Source organism: Triturus cristatus, chromosome 8 (genome assembly GCF_964204655.1).
Source record: "Triturus cristatus chromosome 8, aTriCri1.1, whole genome shotgun sequence".
Taxonomy (NCBI): domain Eukaryota; kingdom Metazoa; phylum Chordata; class Amphibia; order Caudata; family Salamandridae; genus Triturus; species Triturus cristatus.
The window spans coordinates 56,788,772-56,809,100 of record NC_140591.1 but is presented as its reverse complement, the minus strand read 5'-3'; the positions used below and the strand labels follow the sequence as shown (position 1 = coordinate 56,809,100).

The window sequence follows — 20,329 nt, the reverse complement described above, 5'->3', positions numbered from 1 at the left end:
TTCTATTTTCGTTTATAGTTATGTGTTAAAGTGTCCAGTATCATTCAGCAGGTAACTTGGTCTGATGAGTGAATATCCTTTTTAGGGGACAAGGTAGGTAGAATTTTTTTTTCTAAACTCTGAATTGACTTATACTCTGAAACACAGACCTATATGGCCAGGGTGTACAAGCTATGTCATCTGACTACTGACAGTTTTGTATAAGGGGAATTGGAGGCTGATGCAGGCAAAGCTTTACTTTAAAATAAAGCAAGAAGTTGCAAATAAATGAGGCATAGTTGAATACAAGAGAGGTGGAAGCAAGTTTGAAAGGAAGACAGAAAGTAAATAATATGTTGAATTGATTGTGTTGTTGATCAGATTGATAAAAGGTTTTGATAAAGAAGAGCGTTGATTTAACTCCAAACAGCTTTTGTGACATGAAAAGCAGAAGTTGAAATTGCGCCGAAACCCGGGATTGAACCAGGGACCTTTGGATCTTCAGTCTAACGCTCTCCCAACTGAGCTATTTCGGCCTGCTGGTAGTTTGGGTCTTCATCCTTTCTTTTAAACTTCCCAAGAAAATAGATGCTCAACCTCATGCTAGAGCTATGTTTTAAGATGTCCTGTATCATTCATCAGTAAACGGGTGCAATAGGTAAATAGCATTTTTCGGATCCAGGTTAGATAGCTTTTGTTTTTTACTCTGAATGGACTAGCACCATATTACACAGAGGTATTTGGCCTGAGTAGGTAAGCTATGTCATCTGAATACTGAAATCTGTGTTCAAGGAGAAGTGGAAGCTGATGCAGACAAGAGTTTACTTTACAAAAAAGCATGAAATAGGAAACATTTGTATTCGAAGCTGAATGCAAGAGAGTTGGAAGCAAATTTAGAAGGAGGACAGAAAGACAATTCTATGTTGAATTGATCATGTTGTCGATCAGTTGATCAAATATTTTGATAAATAAAGAAAGAAAAACTTGAGCTGATACCAAGAAATATTTTGTGAGAAGCAAGAAACCTCTCAGACTTTTCCGAAACCCAGCATTGAACAAGGGACTTTTAGATTTTCAATCTAACACTCTCCCAACTGAGCTATTTCATCCAGCTGGCCATTTTGGCTTTCTGTTGTATTTTTGATAATTGTTAAAGATAAATGCAGACCCTGGTCATTCTATCTGCATGTGCAGTTATGTGTTAAATTGTCCAATATTATTCAGCAGCTAAATTGGACTGATGGGTGAATTTCCTTTTTAGGAGCCAAGTTAGTTAGAAGATGTTTGTAAACTATGAATGGACTTATACTCAGACACACAGACCTATATGGCGAGGGTAGGCAAACTAGGTCATCTGACTACTAACAGTTTTGTATAAGGGGAACTCGAGGCTGATGCAGGCAAAGCTTTACTTTCAATTAAAGGAAGAATTGGCAAATAAAGCAGGTAAAGTTGAATACAAGAGAGGTGGAAGCAAGTTTGACAGAAAGACAGAATGTAAAAAATATGTTGAAATGGTTGTCTTATCGATCAGCTTGATAAAAGGTTTCGATCATTATAAACAACGTCAATATGAGTTGACTCCAAATAGCATTTGTGGCATGCAAAGCAGAAGTTCAAAATGAGCCTAAACCCGGGATTGAACCAGGGACCTTTAGATCTTCAGTCTACTGCTCTCCCAACTGAGCTATTTCATACAGCTGGCAATTTCGGCTTTCTGTTGTATTTTTTATAATTGTTAAAGATAAATGCAGAACCTGGTCACTCTATCTGCATGTGCAGTTATGTGTTAAATTGTCCAGTATTATTCAGTAGCTAAATTGGTCTGATGGGTGAATTTCCTTTTTAGGAGCCAAGTTAGTTAGATGATGTTTGTAAACTATGAATGGACTTATACTCAGAAACACAGACCTATATGGCGAGGGTCGGCAAGCTAGGTCATCTGACTACTAACAGTTTTGTATAAGGGGAACTGGAGGCTGATGCAGGCAAAGTTTTACTTTCAATTAAAGGAAGAATTGGGAAATAAAGGAGGCAAAGTTGAATACAAGAGAGGTGGAAGCAAGTTTTAAAGAAAGACAGAAAGTAAATAATATGTTGAATTAATTGTATTGTTGATTATCTTGATAAAAGGTTTTGATCATTATAAACAAAGTCAATATGAGTTGACTCAAAATAGTCTTTGTGGCATGCAAAGCAGAAGTTCAAAATGTGCCAAAACCCGGGATCGAACCAGGGACCTTTAGATCTTCAGTCTAACGCTCTCCCAACTGAGCTATTTCGGCCTGCCAACAGCTATAGTATTCAGCCTCTTTTTTTGAACAATCCCAGAACAGAGATGCAGAACCTGGATTTTCAATCTGAGGTTAGAGCTGTGTTTTAATGTGTCCTGCATTGTTCAGCAGCTAACTGGTGAAATGGGTGAGTAGCGTTTTTGGGATAAATGTTAGGTCGTTTTTCTTTTAAAACTCTGAGTGGACCAGCACTGTATTACACAGACGTATGTCGCCTGAGTAGGTAAGCTATGTCATCTCAATACTGACAACTTTGTTCAAGGAGAAGTGAAAGCTGATGCAGACAAGAGTTTACTTTGAAAAAAGTATAAAATGGGATAAATTCGTCATCAAAGCTGATGGCAAGAGAGGTGGAAGCAAGTTTAGAAGGAGGACAGAAAGACAACTTTTTGTTGAAGTTATCATGTTGTTGATCAGTTGATAAAATATTTTGAGAAATAAAGAAAAAAAACTAGAGCTGATTTCAAGAAATATTTTGCAAGAATGTAGGATCCCCTCGCACTGTGCTGAAAGTCAGGATTGAATCAGGTACCTTAAGCTCTTCAGTCTAACGATCTCCCAACTGAGATATTTCAGCCAACAAGTCCCTGTGGCCTCCTGATGTATTATTAATAATTGTAGACGATACATACAGAACCTGGTCATTCTATTTTCGTTTATAGTTATGTGTTAAAGTGTCCAGTATCATTCAGCAGGTAACTTGGTCTGATGAGTGAATATCCTTTTTAGGGGACAAGGTAGGTAGAATTTTTTTTTCTAAACTCTGAATTGACTTATACTCTGAAACACAGACCTATATGGCCAGGGTGTACAAGCTATGTCATCTGACTACTGACAGTTTTGTATAAGGGGAATTGGAGGCTGATGCAGGCAAAGCTTTACTTTAAAATAAAGCAAGAAGTTGCAAATAAATGAGGCATAGTTGAATACAAGAGAGGTGGAAGCAAGTTTGAAAGGAAGACAGAAAGTAAATAATATGTTGAATTGATTGTGTTGTTGATCAGATTGATAAAAGGTTTTGATAAAGAAGAGCGTTGATTTAACTCCAAACAGCTTTTGTGACATGAAAAGCAGAAGTTGAAATTGTGCCGAAACCCGGGATTGAACCAGGGACCTTTGGATCTTCAGTCTAACGCTCTCCCAACTGAGCTATTTCGGCCTGCTGGTAGTTTGGGTCTTCATCCTTTCTTTTAAACTTCCCAAGAAAATAGATGCTCAACCTCATGCTAGAGCTATGTTTTAAGATGTCCTGTATCATTCATCAGTAAACGGGTGCAATAGGTAAATAGCATTTTTCGGATCCAGGTTAGATAGCTTTTGTTTTTTACTCTGAATGGACTAGCACCATATTACACAGAGGTATTTGGCCTGAGTAGGTAAGCTATGTCATCTGAATACTGAAATCTGTGTTCAAGGAGAAGTGGAAGCTGATGCAGACAAGAGTTTACTTTACAAAAAAGCATGAAATAGGAAACATTTGTATTCGAAGCTGAATGCAAGAGAGGTGGAAGCAAATTTAGAAGGAGGACAGAAAGACAATTCTATGTTGAATTGATCATGTTGTCGATCAGTTGATCAAATATTTTGATAAATAAAGAAAGAAAAACTTGAGCTGATACCAAGAAATATTTTGTGAGAAGCAAGAAACCTCTCAGACTTTTCCGAAACCCAGCATTGAACAAGGGACTTTTAGATTTTCAATCTAACACTCTCCCAACTGAGCTATTTCATCCAGCTGGCCATTTTGGCTTTCTGTTGTATTTTTGATAATTGTTAAAGATAAATGCAGACCCTGGTCATTCTATCTGCATGTGCAGTTATGTGTTAAATTGTCCAATATTATTCAGCAGCTAAATTGGACTGATGGGTGAATTTCCTTTTTAGGAGCCAAGTTAGTTAGAAGATGTTTGTAAACTATGAATGGACTTATACTCAGACACACAGACCTATATGGCGAGGGTAGGCAAACTAGGTCATCTGACTACTAACAGTTTTGTATAAGGAGAACTCGAGGCTGATGCAGGCAAAGCTTTACTTTCAATTAAAGGAAGAATTGGCAAATAAAGCAGGTAAAGTTGAATACAAGAGAGGTGGAAGCAAGTTTGACAGAAAGACAGAATGTAAAAAATATGTTGAAATGGTTGTCTTCTCGATCAGCTTGATAAAAGGTTTCGATCATTATAAACAACGTCAATATGAGTTGACTCCAAATAGCATTTGTGGCATGCAAAGCAGAAGTTCAAAATGAGCCTAAACCCGGGATTGAACCAGGGACCTTTAGATCTTCAGTCTACTGCTCTCCCAACTGAGCTATTTCATACAGCTGGCAATTTCGGCTTTCTGTTGTATTTTTTATAATTGTTAAAGATAAATGCAGAACCTGGTCACTCTATCTGCATGTGCAGTTATGTGTTAAATTGTCCAGTATTATTCAGTAGCTAAATTGGTCTGATGGGTGAATTTCCTTTTTAGGAGCCAAGTTAGTTAGATGATGTTTGTAAACTATGAATGGACTTATACTCAGAAACACAGACCTATATGGCGAGGGTCGGCAAGCTAGGTCATCTGACTACTAACAGTTTTGTATAAGGGGAACTGGAGGCTGATGCAGGCAAAGCTTTACTTTCAATTAAAGGAAGAATTGGGAAATAAAGGAGGCAAAGTTGAATACAAGAGAGGTGGAAGCAAGTTTTAAAGAAAGACAGAAAGTAAATAATATGTTGAATTAATTGTATTGTTGATTATCTTGATAAAAGGTTTTGATCATTATAAACAAAGTCAATATGAGTTGACTCAAAATAGTCTTTGTGGCATGCAAAGCAGAAGTTCAAAATGTGCCAAAACCCGGGATCGAACCAGGGACCTTTAGATCTTCAGTCTAACGCTCTCCCAACTGAGCTATTTCGGCCTGCCAGCAGCTATAGTATTCAGCCTCTTTTTTTGAACAATCCCAGAACAGAGATGCAGAACCTGGATTTTCAATCTGAGGTTAGAGCTGTGTTTTAATGTGTCCTGCATTGTTCAGCAGCTAACTGGTGAAATGGGTGAGTAGCATTTTTGGGATAAATGTTAGGTCGTTTTTCTTTTAAAACTCTGAGTGGACCAGCACTGTATTACACAGACGTATGTCGCCTGAGTAGGTAAGCTATGTCATCTCAATACTGACAACTTTGTTCAAGGAGAAGTGAAAGCTGATGCAGACAAGAGTTTACTTTGAAAAAAGTATAAAATGGGATAAATTCGTCATCAAAGCTGATGGCAAGAGAGGTGGAAGCAAGTTTAGAAGGAGGACAGAAAGACAACTTTTTGTTGAAGTTATCATGTTGTTGATCAGTTGATAAAATATTTTGAGAAATAAAGAAAAAAAAACTAGAGCTGATTTCAAGAAATATTTTGCAAGAATGTAGGATCCCCTCGCACTGTGCTGAAAGTCAGGATTGAATCAGGTACCTTAAGCTCTTCAGTCTAACGATCTCCCAACTGAGATATTTCAGCCAACAAGTCCCTGTGGCCTCCTGATGTATTATTAATAATTGTAGACGATACATACAGAACCTGGTCATTCTATTTTCGTTTATAGTTATGTGTTAAAGTGTCCAGTATCATTCAGCAGGTAACTTGGTCTGATGAGTGAATATCCTTTTTAGGGGACAAGGTAGGTAGAATTTTTTTTTCTAAACTCTGAATTGACTTATACTCTGAAACACAGACCTATATGGCCAGGGTGTACAAGCTATGTCATCTGACTACTGACAGTTTTGTATAAGGGGAATTGGAGGCTGATGCAGGCAAAGCTTTACTTTAAAATAAAGCAAGAAGTTGCAAATAAATGAGGCATAGTTGAATACAAGAGAGGTGGAAGCAAGTTTGAAAGGAAGACAGAAAGTAAATAATATGTTGAATTGATTGTGTTGTTGATCAGATTGATAAAAGGTTTTGATAAAGAAGAGCGTTGATTTAACTCCAAACAGCTTTTGTGACATGAAAAGCAGAAGTTGAAATTGTGCCGAAACCCGGGATTGAACCAGGGACCTTTAGATCTTCAGTCTAACGCTCTCCCAACTGAGCTATTTCGGCCTGCTGGTAGTTTGGGTCTTCATCCTTTCTTTTAAACTTCCCAAGAAAATAGATGCTCAACCTCATGCTAGAGCTATGTTTTAAGATGTCCTGTATCATTCATCAGTTAACGGGTGCAATAGGTAAATAGCATTTTTCGGATCCAGGTTAGGTAGCTTTTGTTTTTTACTCTGAATGGACTAGCACCATATTACACAGAGGTATTTGGCCTGAGTAGGTAAGCTATGTCATCTGAATACTGAAATCTGTGTTCAAGGAGAAGTGGAAGCTGATGCAGACAAGAGTTTACTTTAGAAAAAAGCATGAAATAGGAAACATTTGTAGTCGAAGCTGAATGCAAGAGAGGTGGAAGCAAATTTAGAAGGAGGACAGAAAGACAATTCTATGTTGAATTGATCATGTTGTCGATCAGTTGATCAAATATTTTGATAAATAAAGAAAGAAAAACTTGAGCTGATACCAAGAAATATTTTGTGAGAAGCAAGAAACCTCTCAGACTTTTCCGAAACCCAGCATTGAACAAGGGACTTTTAGATTTTCAATCTAACACTCTCCCAACTGAGCTATTTCATCCAGCTGGCCATTTTGGCTTTCTGTTGTATTTTTGATAATTGTTAAAGATAAATGCAGACCCTGGTCATTCTATCTGCATGTGCAGTTATGTGTTAAATTGTCCAATATTATTCAGCAGCTAAATTGGTCTGATGGGTGAATTTCCTTTTTAGGAGCCAAGTTAGTTAGAAGATGTTTGTAAACTATGAATGGACTTATACTCAGACACACAGACCTATATGGCGAGGGTAGGCAAACTAGGTCATCTGACTACTAACAGTTTTGTATAAGGGGAACTCGAGGCTGATGCAGGACAAGCTTTACTTTCAATTAAAGGAAGAATTGGCAAATAAAGCAGGTAAAGTTGAATACAAGAGAGGTGGAAGCAAGTGTGACAGAAAGACAGAATGTAAAAAATATGTTGAAATGGTTGTTTTATCGATCAGCTTGATAAAAGGTTTCGATCATTATAAACAACGTCAATATGAGTTGACTCCAAATAGCATTTGTGGCATGCAAAGCAGAAGTTCAAAATGAGCCTAAACCCGGGATTGAACCAGGGACCTTTAGATCTTCAGTCTACTGCTCTCCCAACTGAGCTATTTCATCCAGCTGGCAATTTCGGCTTTCTGTTGTATTTTTTATAATTGTTAAAGATAAATGCAGAACCTGGTCACTCTATCTGCATGTGCAGTTATGTGTTAAATTGTCCAGTATTATTCAGTAGCTAAATTGGTCTGATGGGTGAATTTCCTTTTTAGGAGCAAAGTTAGTTAGATGATGTTTGTAAACTATGAATGGACTTATACTCAGAAACACAGACCTATATGGCCGAGGGTCGGCAAGCTAGGTCATCTGACTACTAACAGTTTTGATTAAGGGGAACTGGAGGCTGATGCAGGCAAAGCTTTACTTTCAATTAAAGGAAGAATTGGGAAATAAAGGAGGCAAAGTTGAATACAAGAGAGGTGGAAGCAAGTTTGAAAGAAAGACAGGAAGTAAATAATATGTTGAATTAATTGTATTGTTGATTATCTTGATAAAAGGTTTTGATCATTATAAACAAAGTCAATATGAGTTGACTCAAAATAGTCTTTGTGGCATGCAAAGCAGAAGTTCAAAATGTGCCAAAACCCGGGATCGAACCAGGGACCTTTAGATCTTCAGTCTAACGCTCTCCCAACTGAGCTATTTCGGCCTGCCAGCAGCTATAGTATTCAGCCTCTTTTTTTGAACAATCCCAGAACAGAAATGCAGAACCTGGATTTTCAATCTGAGGTTAGAGCTGTGTTTTAATGTGTCCTGCATTGTTCAGCAGCTAACTGGTGAAATGGGTGAGTAGCGTTTTTGGGATAAATGTTAGGTCGTTTTTCTTTTAAAACTCTGAGTGGACCAGCACTGTATTACACAGACGTATGTCGCCTGAGTAGGTAAGCTATGTCATCTCAATACTGACAACTTTGTTCAAGGAGAAGTGAAAGCTGATGCAGACAAGAGTTTACTTTGAAAAAAGTATAAAATGGGATAAATTCGTCATCAAAGCTGATGGCAAGAGAGGTGGAAGCAAGTTTAGAAGGAGGACAGAAAGACAACTTTTTGTTGAAGTTATCATGTTGTTGATCAGTTGATAAAATATTTTGAGAAATAAAGAAAAAAAAACTAGAGCTGATTTCAAGAAATATTTTGCAAGAATGTAGGATCCCCTCGCACTGTGCTGAAAGTCAGGATTGAATCAGGTACCTTAAGCTCTTCAGTCTAACGATCTCCCAACTGAGATATTTCAGCCAACAAGTCCCTGTGGCCTCCTGATGTATTATTAATAATTGTAGACGATACATACAGAACCTGGTCATTCTATTTTCGTTTATAGTTATGTGTTAAAGTGTCCAGTATCATTCAGCAGGTAACTTGGTCTGATGAGTGAATATCCTTTTTAGGGGACAAGGTAGGTAGAATTTTTTTTTCTAAACTCTGAATTGACTTATACTCTGAAACACAGACCTATATGGCCAGGGTGTACAAGCTATGTCATCTGACTACTGACAGTTTTGTATAAGGGGAATTGGAGGCTGATGCTGGCAAAGCTTTACTTTAAAATAAAGCAAGAAGTTGCAAATAAATGAGGCATAGTTGAATACAAGAGAGGTGGAAGCAAGTTTGAAAGGAAGACAGAAAGTAAATAATATGTTGAATTGATTGTGTTGTTGATCAGATTGATAAAAGGTTTTGATAAAGAAGAGCGTTGATTTAACTCCAAACAGCTTTTGTGACATGAAAAGCTGAAGTTGAAATTGTGCCGAAACCCGGGATTGAACCAGGGACCTTTGGATCTTCAGTCTAACGCTCTCCCAACTGAGCTATTTCGGCCTGCTGGTAGTTTGGGTCTTCATCCTTTCTTTTAAACTTCCCAAGAAAATAGATGCTCAACCTCATGCTAGAGCTATGTTTTAAGATGTCCTGTATCATTCATCAGTTAACGGGTGCAATAGGTAAATAGCATTTTTCGGATCCAGGTTAGATAGCTTTTGTTTTTTACTCTGAATGGACTAGCACCATATTACACAGAGGTATTTGGCCTGAGTAGGTAAGCTATGTCATCTGAATACTGAAATCTGTGTTCAAGGAGAAGTGGGAGCTGATGCAGACAAGAGTTTACTTTACAAAAAAGCATGAAATAGGAAACATTTGTAGTCGAAGCTGAATGCAAGAGAGGTGGAAGCAAATTTAGAAGGAGGACAGAAAGACAATTCTATGTTGAATTGATCATGTTGTCGATCAGTTGATCAAATATTTTGATAAATAAAGAAAGAAAAACTTGAGCTGATACCAAGAAATATTTTGTGAGAAGCAAGAAACCTCTCAGACTTTTCCGAAACCCAGCATTGAACAAGGGACTTTTAGATTTTCAATCTAACACTCTCCCAACTGAGCTATTTCATCCAGCTGGCCATTTTGGCTTTCTGTTGTATTTTTGATAATTGTTAAAGATAAATGCAGACCCTGGTCATTCTATCTGCATGTGCAGTTATGTGTTAAATTGTCCAATATTATTCAGCAGCTAAATTGGACTGATGGGTGAATTTCCTTTTTAGGAGCCAAGTTAGTTAGAAGATGTTTGTAAACTATGAATGGACTTATACTCAGACACACAGACCTATATGGCGAGGGTAGGCAAACTAGGTCATCTGACTACTAACAGTTTTGTATAAGGGGAACTCGAGGCTGATGCAGGCAAAGCTTTACTTTCAATTAAAGGAAGAATTGGCAAATAAAGCAGGTAAAGTTGAATACAAGAGAGGTGGAAGCAAGTTTGACAGAAAGACAGAATGTAAAAAATATGTTGAAATGGTTGTCTTATCGATCAGCTTGATAAAAGGTTTCGATCATTATAAACAACGTCAATATGAGTTGACTCCAAATAGCATTTGTGGCATGCAAAGCAGAAGTTCAAAATGAGCCTAAACCCGGGATTGAACCAGGGACCTTTAGATCTTCAGTCTACTGCTCTCCCAACTGAGCTATTTCATACAGCTGGCAATTTCGGCTTTCTGTTGTATTTTTTATAATTGTTAAAGATAAATGCAGAACCTGGTCACTCTATCTGCATGTGCAGTTATGTGTTAAATTGTCCAGTATTATTCAGTAGCTAAATTGGTCTGATGGGTGAATTTCCTTTTTAGGAGCCAAGTTAGTTAGATGATGTTTGTAAACTATGAATGGACTTATACTCAGAAACACAGACCTATATGGCGAGGGTCGGCAAGCTAGGTCATCTGACTACTAACAGTTTTGTATAAGGGGAACTGGAGGCTGATGCAGGCAAAGCTTTACTTTCAATTAAAGGAAGAATTGGGAAATAAAGGAGGCAAAGTTGAATACAAGAGAGGTGGAAGCAAGTTTGAAAGAAAGACAGAAAGTAAATAATATGTTGAATTAATTGTATTGTTGATTATCTTGATAAAAGGTTTTGATCATTATAAACAAAGTCAATATGAGTTGACTCAAAATAGTCTTTGTGGCATGCAAAGCAGAAGTTCAAAATGTGCCAAAACCCGGGATCGAACCAGGGACCTTTAGATCTTCAGTCTAACGCTCTCCCAACTGAGCTATTTCGGCCTGCCAGCAGCTATAGTATTCAGCCTCTTTTTTTGAACAATCCCAGAACAGAGATGCAGAACCTGGATTTTCAATCTGAGGTTAGAGCTGTGTTTTAATGTGTCCTGCATTGTTCAGCAGCTAACTGGTGAAATGGGTGAGTAGCATTTTTGGGATAAATGTTAGGTCGTTTTTCTTTTAAAACTCTGAGTGGACCAGCACTGTATTACACAGACGTATGTCGCCTGAGTAGGTAAGCTATGTCATCTCAATACTGACAACTTTGTTCAAGGAGAAGTGAAAGCTGATGCAGACAAGAGTTTACTTTGAAAAAAGTATAAAATGGGATAAATTCGTCATCAAAGCTGATGGCAAGAGAGGTGGAAGCAAGTTTAGAAGGAGGACAGAAAGACAACTTTTTGTTGAAGTTATCATGTTGTTGATCAGTTGATAAAATATTTTGAGAAATAAAGAAAAAAAAACTAGAGCTGATTTCAAGAAATATTTTGCAAGAATGTAGGATCCCCTCGCACTGTGCTGAAAGTCAGGATTGAATCAGGTACCTTAAGCTCTTCAGTCTAACGATCTCCCAACTGAGATATTTCAGCCAACAAGTCCCTGTGGCCTCCTGATGTATTATTAATAATTGTAGACGATACATACAGAACCTGGTCATTCTATTTTCGTTTATAGTTATGTGTTAAAGTGTCCAGTATCATTCAGCAGGTAACTTGGTCTGATGAGTGAATATCCTTTTTAGGGGACAAGGTAGGTAGAATTTTTTTTTCTAAACTCTGAATTGACTTATACTCTGAAACACAGACCTATATGGCCAGGGTGTACAAGCTATGTCATCTGACTACTGACAGTTTTGTATAAGGGGAATTGGAGGCTGATGCAGGCAAAGCTTTACTTTAAAATAAAGCAAGAAGTTGCAAATAAATGAGGCATAGTTGAATACAAGAGAGGTGGAAGCAAGTTTGAAAGGAAGACAGAAAGTAAATAATATGTTGAATTGATTGTGTTGTTGATCAGATTGATAAAAGGTTTTGATAAAGAAGAGCGTTGATTTAACTCCAAACAGCTTTTGTGACATGAAAAGCAGAAGTTGAAATTGTGCCGAAACCCGGGATTGAACCAGGGACCTTTAGATCTTCAGTCTAACGCTCTCCCAACTGAGCTATTTCAGCCTGCTGGTAGTTTGGGTCTTCATCCTTTCTTTTAAACTTCCCAAGAAAATAGATGCTCAACCTCATGCTAGAGCTATGTTTTAAGATGTCCTGTATCATTCATCAGTTAACGGGTGCAATAGGTAAATAGCATTTTTCGGATCCAGGTTAGGTAGCTTTTGTTTTTTACTCTGAATGGACTAGCACCATATTACACAGAGGTATTTGGCCTGAGTAGGTAAGCTATGTCATCTGAATACTGAAATCTGTGTTCAAGGAGAAGTGGAAGCTGATGCAGACAAGAGTTTACTTTAGAAAAAAGCATGAAATAGGAAACATTTGTAGTCGAAGCTGAATGCAAGAGAGGTGGAAGCAAATTTAGAAGGAGGACAGAAAGACAATTCTATGTTGAATTGATCATGTTGTCGATCAGTTGATCAAATATTTTGATAAATAAAGAAAGAAAAACTTGAGCTGATACCAAGAAATATTTTGTGAGAAGCAAGAAACCTCTCAGACTTTTCCGAAACCCAGCATTGAACAAGGGACTTTTAGATTTTCAATCTAACACTCTCCCAACTGAGCTATTTCATCCAGCTGGCCATTTTGGCTTTCTGTTGTATTTTTGATAATTGTTAAAGATAAATGCAGACCCTGGTCATTCTATCTGCATGTGCAGTTATGTGTTAAATTGTCCAATATTATTCAGCAGCTAAATTGGTCTGATGGGTGAATTTCCTTTTTAGGAGCCAAGTTAGTTAGAAGATGTTTGTAAACTATGAATGGACTTATACTCAGACACACAGACCTATATGGCGAGGGTAGGCAAACTAGGTCATCTGACTACTAACGGTTTTGTATAAGGGGAACTCGAGGCTGATGCAGGCAAAGCTTTACTTTCAATTAAAGGAAGAATTGCCAAATAAAGCAGGTAAAGTTGAATACAAGAGAGGTGGAAGCAAGTTTGACAGAAAGACAGAATGTAAAAAATATGTTGAAATGGTTGTTTTATCGATCAGCTTGATAAAAGGTTTCGATCATTATAAACAACGTCAATATGAGTTGACTCCAAATAGCATTTGTGGCATGCAAAGCAGAAGTTCAAAATGAGCCTAAACCCGGGATTGAACCAGGGACCTTTAGATCTTCAGTCTACTGCTCTCCCAACTGAGCTATTTCATCCAGCTGGCAATTTCGGCATTCTGTTGTATTTTTTATAATTGTTAAAGATAAATGCAGAACCTGGTCACTCTATCTGCATGTGCAGTTATGTGTTAAATTGTCCAGTATTATTCAGTAGCTAAATTGGTCTGATGGGTGAATTTCCTTTTTAGGAGCCAAGTTAGTTAGATGATGTTTGTAAACTATGAATGGACTTATACTCAGAAACACAGACCTATATGGCGAGGGTCGGCAAGCTAGGTCATCTGACTACTAACAGTTTTGATTAAGGGGAACTGGAGGCTGATGCAGGCAAAGCTTTACTTTCAATTAAAGGAAGAATTGGGAAATAAAGGAGGCAAAGTTGAATACAAGAGAGGTGGAAGCAAGTTTGAAAGAAAGACAGAAAGTAAATAATATGTTGAATTAATTGTATTGTCGATTATCTTGATAAAAGGTTTTGATCATTATAAACAAAGTCAATATGAGTTGACTCAAAATAGTCTTTGTGGCATGCAAAGCAGAAGTTCAAAATGTGCCGAAACCCAGGATCGAACCAGGGACCTTTAGATCTTCAGTCTAACGCTCTCCCAACTGAGCTATTTCGGCCTGCCAGCAGCTATAGTATTCAGCCTCTTTTTTTGAACAATCCCAGAACAGAGATGCAGAACCTGGATTTTCAATCTGAGGTTAGAGCTGTGTTTTAATGTGTCCTGCATTGTTCAGCAGCTAACTGGTGAAATGGGTGAGTAGCGTTTTTGGGATAAATGTTAGGTCGTTTTTCTTTTAAAACTCTGAGTGGACCAGCACTGTATTACACAGACGTATGTCGCCTGAGTAGGTAAGCTATGTCATCTCAATGCTGACAACTTTGTTCAAGGAGAAGTGAAAGCTGATGCAGACAAGAGTTTACTTTGAAAAAAGTATAAAATGGGATAAATTCGTCATCAAAGCTGATGGCAAGAGAGGTGGAAGCAAGTTTAGAAGGAGGACAGAAAGACAACTTTTTGTTGAAGTTATCATGTTGTTGATCAGTTGATAAAATATTTTGAGAAATAAAGAAAAAAAAACTAGAGCTGATTTCAAGAAATATTTTGCAAGAATGTAGGATCCCCTCGCACTGTGCTGAAAGTCAGGATTGAATCAGGTACCTTAATCTCTTCAGTCTAACGATCTCCCAACTGAGATATTTCAGCCAACAAGTCCCTGTGGCCTCCTGATGTATTATTAATAATTGTAGACGATACATACAGAACCTGGTCATTCTATTTTCGTTTATAGTTATGTGTTAAAGTGTCCAGTATCATTCAGCAGGTAACTTGGTCTGATGAGTGAATATCCTTTTTAGGGGACAAGGTAGGTAGAATTTTTTTTTCTAAACTCTGAATTGACTTATACTCTGAAACACAGACCTATATGGCCAGGGTGTACAAGCTATGTCATCTGACTACTGACAGTTTTGTATAAGGGGAATTGGAGGCTGATGCAGGCAAAGCTTTACTTTAAAATAAAGCAAGAAGTTGCAAATAAATGAGGCATAGTTGAATACAAGAGAGGTGGAAGCAAGTTTGAAAGGAAGACAGAAAGTAAATAATATGTTGAATTGATTGTGTTGTTGATCAGATTGATAAAAGGTTTTGATAAAGAAGAGCGTTGATTTAACTCCAAACAGCTTTTGTGACATGAAAAGCAGAAGTTGAAATTGTGCCGAAACCCGGGATTGAACCAGGGACCTTTGGATCTTCAGTCTAACGCTCTCCCAACTGAGCTATTTCGGCCTGCTGGTAGTTTGGGTCTTCATCCTTTCTTTTAAACTTCCCAAGAAAATAGATGCTCAACCTCATGCTAGAGCTATGTTTTAAGATGTCCTGTATCATTCATCAGTTAACGGGTGCAATAGGTAAATAGCATTTTTCGGATCCAGGTTAGATAGCTTTTGTTTTTTACTCTGAATGGACTAGCACCATATTACACAGAGGTATTTGGCCTGAGTAGGTAAGCTATGTCATCTGAATACTGAAATCTGTGTTCAAGGAGAAGTGGAAGCTGATGCAGACAAGAGTTTACTTTACAAAAAAGCATGAAATAGGAAACATTTGTAGTCGAAGCTGAATGCAAGAGAGGTGGAAGCAAATTTAGAAGGAGGACAGAAAGACAATTCTATGTTGAATTGATCATGTTGTCGATCAGTTGATCAAATATTTTGATAAATAAAGAAAGAAAAACTTGAGCTGATACCAAGAAATATTTTGTGAGAAGCAAGAAACCTCTCAGACTTTTCCGAAACCCAGCATTGAACAAGGGACTTTTAGATTTTCAATCTAACACTCTCCCAACTGAGCTATTTCATCCAGCTGGCCATTTTGGCTTTCTGTTGTATTTTTGATAATTGTTAAAGATAAATGCAGACCCTGGTCATTCTATCTGCATGTGCAGTTATGTGTTAAATTGTCCAATATTATTCAGCAGCTAAATTGGTCTGATGGGTGAATTTCCTTTTTAGGAGCCAAGTTAGTTAGAAGATGTTTGTAAACTATGAATGGACTTATACTCAGACACACAGACCTATATGGCGAGGGTAGGCAAACTAGGTCATCTGACTACTAACGGTTTTGTATAAGGGGAACTCGAGGCTGATGCAGGCAAAGCTTTACTTTCAATTAAAGGAAGAATTGGCAAATAAAGCAGGTAAAGTTGAATACAAGAGAGGTGGAAGCAAGTTTGACAGAAAGACAGAATGTAAAAAATATGTTGAAATGGTTGTTTTATCGATCAGCTTGATAAAAGGTTTCGATCATTATAAACAACGTCAATATGAGTTGACTCCAAATAGCATTTGTGGCATGCAAAGCAGAAGTTCAAAATGAGCCTAAACCCGGGATTGAACCAGGGACCTTTAGATCTTCAGTCTACTGCTCTCTCAACTGAGCTATTTCATCCAGCTGGCCATTTCGGCTTTCTGTTGTATTTTTTATAATTGTTAAAGATAAATGCAGAACCTGGTCACTCTATCTGCAAGTGCAGTTATGTGTTAAATTATCCAGTATTATTCAATAGCTAAATTGGTCTGATGGGTGAATTTCCTTTTTAGGAGCCAAGTTAGTTAGATGATGTTTGTAAACTATGAATGGACTTATACTCAGAAACACAGACCTATATGGCGAGGGTCGGCAAGCTAGGTCATCTGACTACTAACAGTTTTGATTAAGGGGAACTGGAGGCTGATGCAGGCAAAGCTTTACTTTCAATTAAAGGAAGAATTGGGAAATAAAGGAGGCAAAGTTGAATACAAGAGAGGTGGAAGCAAGTTTGAAAGAAAGACAGAAAGTAAATAATATGTTGAATTAATTGTATTGTCGATTATCTTGATAAAAGGTTTTGATCATTATAAACAAAGTCAATATGAGTTGACTCAAAATAGTCTTTGTGGCATGCAAAGCAGAAGTTCAAAATGTGCCGAAACCCAGGATCGAACCAGGGACCTTTAGATCTTCAGTCTAACGCTCTCCCAACTGAGCTATTTCGGCCTGCCAGCAGCTATAGTATTCAGCCTCTTTTTTTGAACAATCCCAGAACAGAGATGCAGAACCTGGATTTTCAATCTGAGGTTAGAGCTGTGTTTTAATGTGTCCTGCATTGTTCAGCAGCTAACTGGTGAAATGGGTGAGTAGCGTTTTTGGGATAAATGTTAGGTCGTTTTTCTTTTAAAACTCTGAGTGGACCAGCACTGTATTACACAGACGTATGTCGCCTGAGTAGGTAAGCTATGTCATCTCAATACTGACAACTTTGTTCAAGGAGAAGTGAAAGCTGATGCAGACAAGAGTTTACTTTGAAAAAAGTATAAAATGGGATAAATTCGTCATCAAAGCTGATGGCAAGAGAGGTGGAAGCAAGTTTAGAAGGAGGACAGAAAGACAACTTTTTGTTGAAGTTATCATGTTGTTGATCAGTTGATAAAATATTTTGAGAAATAAAGAAAAAAAAAACTAGAGCTGATTTCAAGAAATATTTTGCAAGAATGTAGGATCCCCTCGCACTGTGCTGAAAGTCAGGATTGAATCAGGTACCTTAAGCTCTTCAGTCTAACGATCTCCCAACTGAGATATTTCAGCCAACAAGTCCCTGTGGCCTCCTGATGTATTATTAATAATTGTAGACGATACATACAGAACCTGGTCATTCTATTTTCGTTTATAGTTATGTGTTAAAGTGTCCAGTATCATTCAGCAGGTAACTTGGTCTGATGAGTGAATATCCTTTTTAGGGGACAAGGTAGGTAGAATTTTTTTTTCTAAACTCTGAATTGACTTATACTCTGAAACACAGACCTATATGGCCAGGGTGTACAAGCTATGTCATCTGACTACTGACAGTTTTGTATAAGGGGAATTGGAGGCTGATGCAGGCAAAGCTTTACTTTAAAATAAAGCAAGAAGTTGCAAATAAATGAGGCATAGTTGAATACAAGAGAGGTGGAAGCAAGTTTGAAAGGAAGACAGAAAGTAAATAATATGTTGAATTGATTGTGTTGTTGATCAGATTGATAAAAGGTTTTGATAAAGAAGAGCGTTGATTTAACTCCAAACAGCTTTTGTGACATGAAAAGCAGAAGTTGAAATTGTGCCGAAACCCGGGATTGAACCAGGGACCTTTGGATCTTCAGTCTAACGCTCTCCCAACTGAGCTATTACGGCCTGCTGGTAGTTTGGGTCTTCATCCTTTCTTTTAAACTTCCCAAGAAAATAGATGCTCAACCTCATGCTAGAGCTATGTTTTAAGATGTCCTGTATCATTCATCAGTTAACGGGTGCAATAGGTAAATAGCATTTTTCGGATCCAGGTTAGATAGCTTTTGTTTTTTACTCTGAATGGACTAGCACCATATTACACAGAGGTATTTGGCCTGAGTAGGTAAGCTATGTCATCTGAATACTGAAATCTGTGTTCAAGGAGAAGTGGAAGCTGATGCAGACAAGAGTTTACTTTACAAAAAAGCATGAAATAGGAAACATTTGTAGTCGAAGCTGAATGCAAGAGAGGTGGAAGCAAATTTAGAAGGAGGACAGAAAGACAATTCTATGTTGAATTGATCATGTTGTCGATCAGTTGATCAAATATTTTGATAAATAAAGAAAGAAAAACTTGAGCTGATACCAAGAAATATTTTGTGAGAAGCAAGAAACCTCTCAGACTTTTCCGAAACCCAGCATTGAACAAGGGACTTTTAGATTTTCAATCTAACACTCTCCCAACTGAGCTATTTCATCCAGCTGGCCATTTTGGCTTTCTGTTGTATTTTTGATAATTGTTAAAGATAAATGCAGACCCTGGTCATTCTATCTGCATGTGCAGTTATGTGTTAAATTGTCCAATATTATTCAGCAGCTAAATTGGTCTGATGGGTGAATTTCCTTTTTAGGAGCCAAGTTAGTTAGAAGATGTTTGTAAACTATGAATGGACTTATACTCAGACACACAGACCTATATGGCGAGGGTAGGCAAACTAGGTCATCTGACTACTAACGGTTTTGTATAAGGGGATCTCGAGGCTGATGCAGGCAAAGCTTTACTTTCAATTAAAGGAAGAATTGGCAAATAAAGCAGGTAAAGTTGAATACAAGAGAGGTGGAAGCAAGTTTGACAGAAAGACAGAATGTAAAAAATATGTTGAAATGGTTGTTTTATCGATCAGCTTGATAAAAGGTTTCGATCATTATAAACAACGTCAATATGAGTTGACTCCAAATAGCATTTGTGGCATGCAAAGCAGAAGTTCAAAATGAGCCTAAACCCGGGATTGAACCAGGGACCTTTAGATCTTCAGTCTACTGCTCTCCCAACTGAGCTATTTCATCCAGCTGGCAATTTCGGCTTTCTGTTGTATTTTTTATAATTGTTAAAGATAAATGCAGAACCTGGTCACTCTATCTGCATGTGCAGTTATGTGTTAAATTGTCCAGTATTATTCAGTAGCTAAATTGGTCTGATGGGTGAATTTCCTTTTTAGGAGCCAAGTTAGTTAGATGATGTTTGTAAACTATGAATGGACTTATACTCAGAAACACAGACCTATATGGCGAGGGTCGGCAAGCTAGGTCATCTGACTACTAACAGTTTTGATTAAGGGGAACTGGAGGCTGATGCAGGCAAAGCTTTACTTTCAATTAAAGGAAGAATTGGGAAATAAAGAAGGCAAAGTTGAATACAAGAGAGGTGGAAGCAAGTTTGAAAGAAAGACAGAAAGTAAATAATATGTTGAATTAATTGTATTGTCGATTATCTTGATAAAAGGTTTTGATCATTATAAACAAAGTCAATATGAGTTGACTCAAAATAGTCTTTGTGGCATGCAAAGCAGAAGTTCAAAATGTGCCGAAACCCAGGATCGAACCAGGGACCTTTAGATCTTCAGTCTAACGCTCTCCCAACTGAGCTATTTCGGCCTGCCAGCAGCTATAGTATTCAGCCTCTTTTTTTGAACAATCCCAGAACAGAGATGCAGAACCTGGATTTTCAATCTGAGGTTAGAGCTGTGTTTTAATGTGTCCTGTATTGTTCAGCAGCTAACTGGTGAAATGGGTGAGTAGCGTTTTTGGGATAAATGTTAGGTCGTTTTTCTTTTAAAACTCTGAGTGGACCAGCACTGTATTACACACACGTATGTCGCCTGAGTAGGTAAGCTATGTCATCTCAATACTGACAACTTTGTTCAAGGAGAAGTGAAAGCTGATGCAGACAAGAGTTTACTTTGAAAAAAGTATAAAATGGGATAAATTCGTCATCAAAGCTGATGGCAAGAGAGGTGGAAGCAAGTTTAGAAGGAGGACAGAAAGACAACTTTTTGTTGAAGTTATCATGTTGTTGATCAGTTGATAAAATATTTTGAGAAATAAAGAAAAAAAAACTAGAGCTGATTTCAAGAAATATTTTGCAAGAATGTAGGATCCCCTCGCACTGTGCTGAAAGTCAGGATTGAATCAGGTACCTTAAGCTCTTCAG

General features: G+C 37.6%; 5 non-coding genes across 5 annotated transcripts; all 5 read right to left on the bottom strand.

Annotated features, from left to right (window-relative positions):
- Positions 1 to 2,191: 2,191 nt before the first annotated feature.
- Positions 2,192 to 2,264, bottom strand: TRNAF-GAA (transfer RNA phenylalanine (anticodon GAA)). Its single transcript has one exon. It is a non-coding gene; the product is annotated as a tRNA-Phe (tRNA).
- Positions 2,265 to 5,108: 2,844 nt separating this feature from the next.
- TRNAF-GAA (transfer RNA phenylalanine (anticodon GAA)) lies at positions 5,109 to 5,181 on the bottom strand. The gene has a single exon. It is a non-coding gene; the product is annotated as a tRNA-Phe (tRNA).
- Positions 5,182 to 6,277: 1,096 nt separating this feature from the next.
- Positions 6,278 to 6,350, bottom strand: TRNAF-GAA (transfer RNA phenylalanine (anticodon GAA)). The gene has a single exon. It is a non-coding gene; the product is annotated as a tRNA-Phe (tRNA).
- A 1,677-nt stretch (positions 6,351 to 8,027) lies between these two features.
- TRNAF-GAA (transfer RNA phenylalanine (anticodon GAA)) lies at positions 8,028 to 8,100 on the bottom strand. The gene has a single exon. It is a non-coding gene; the product is annotated as a tRNA-Phe (tRNA).
- A 2,845-nt stretch (positions 8,101 to 10,945) lies between these two features.
- On the bottom strand, positions 10,946 to 11,018 carry TRNAF-GAA (transfer RNA phenylalanine (anticodon GAA)). Its single transcript has one exon. It is a non-coding gene; the product is annotated as a tRNA-Phe (tRNA).
- Between the last annotated feature and the right edge of the window lie 9,311 nt (positions 11,019 to 20,329).